The sequence below is a fragment of the Psammomys obesus genome, unplaced genomic scaffold, assembly GCF_907164565.1.
Source record: "Psammomys obesus unplaced genomic scaffold, mPsaObe1.curated_primary_1811, whole genome shotgun sequence".
Classification (NCBI taxonomy): Eukaryota; Metazoa; Chordata; class Mammalia; order Rodentia; family Muridae; genus Psammomys; species Psammomys obesus.
Genome location: NW_026591086.1, coordinates 5,683,442 through 5,685,078, shown reverse-complemented (window position 1 = coordinate 5,685,078; position 1,637 = coordinate 5,683,442).

The window sequence follows — 1,637 nt, the reverse complement described above, 5'->3', positions numbered from 1 at the left end:
ATAGATAGATAGATAGATAGATAGATAGATAGATAGATAGATAGATACTCTGTGCCTATTTTTTAAACAGCATAATACTTTGGAGATTCATCCCCGCTTGCATGTTGTAAATGGTTGTTTACAATAATGGTTGTTTGGTTATAATCTCCAAAGAATTTGTTGCTGGATATTATTTCAATCTGGATCTTCAGGTCATAGGATTTGGAGTTTTGTTGTGGATAAAGTTGTATCCTGTCCACAGATGGTTCTTTTTATAGGTACATAACTTGCATAACTTCCATTCATCCTGGATACTTGCTTACAGGTAGGATCTCGATTCGTATTTCCCAGTGGCTGATGATGAGCAGTTTCTCTCTCTGCCACCCTTGCACCCTTGTCTGTTGGAGTGTCTTACCCAGGATAGTTATTGTTGGTATGTCATGGTTTTACTGAATTGAAAGTTTGTTTGCATATTTGATACAAGTCCTTTACTGAGTTTTTTCTTAGAAATATTTTCCCCTGTTTGTGGCTTATTTTTTGTTTGTTTGTTTTCTTGGTATTCTCACTTGAGGAACATTCATTTTGTTGAAGTTGAACTTACCTTGTTTTTCTCTCTTTTTTCTTTTCTTTAATAGTTCTTTTCTTTTGTGTCCTAAGGATAGCCAGGCAAAGTGTTTCATGTCTATAATCTTAACACTGGGGAGGCAGAGTCGGAAGGATTATTGTGAGTTTAGATGCAGCCTAGGACATTTAGTGAGTTCCAAGCGTTTCTGATCTATCTCAAAACAAACAAACAAACAAACAAAAAAAAAAAACCAAAAATAACCTACATTGCCCAAGCTCAAGGGCATAAAGATTTTCTAGAAGTTTCATGGTTATATTTCTCGATTCAGTTTTTCATCTACTTGGAGTTAATTTTTGTGTGCCATAGGAGGTTCAGTGGCCTTCCGTTTAAGTGGAAATCAGTCAGCATCATTTGCTGAAAAACTCATCTATTCATTGAATTCTGTTGATAGCTTTTTTGAAAGCATATGAGTCTGGGCCTCATTCTGTTGTTCTGCATGTTTACTGTACCAGCATCACAACATCTTGAAGACTCTTTCCTTTTGACTGTGAATGTTACCACTGTTTACTTGTGGGGATGGACTAAAGGCCAGCTAAAGCAAAGGGTTAACCAAAGCTCTCCAGGGCCATCAGCATACCCAGAGCGCACTAGCTTTTGGAGACCATGAGTCAGCAGTAAAAGCATCCACAGAAAGGGTAGGAGGCCAGCTTCCCTGGAAGCCTGTTCTTGAGCCCAGTGAAAGTTCACTGCAGTTCATTTTCATCATGGCCTTGACCCCCTGATAGTTGTTTACAAGTAATTAGCTTTATTTGCACATGGTCTTCTAAATTAAAATTCAAGGTTAGATTTTCCTTTTTTTTTTTTTAAGGTAAAGTTGGATCATTTACATTCATAAAGTATTAACAGTTTTATAGTATAAAAGCTGTCTTTTCCATGCTCAAAAAATAACCTTAAGATCTGAGAATTGTTTCATAACATAGGCAGATTTCCCTGCACCAGGTCATCCCAGATAGGAAGACTGTTAATTAAGCATTCACCAGTCATTTATTCAGCAACTACTGTATGCAAACATTGTTTCTAAGACTTTGGATGC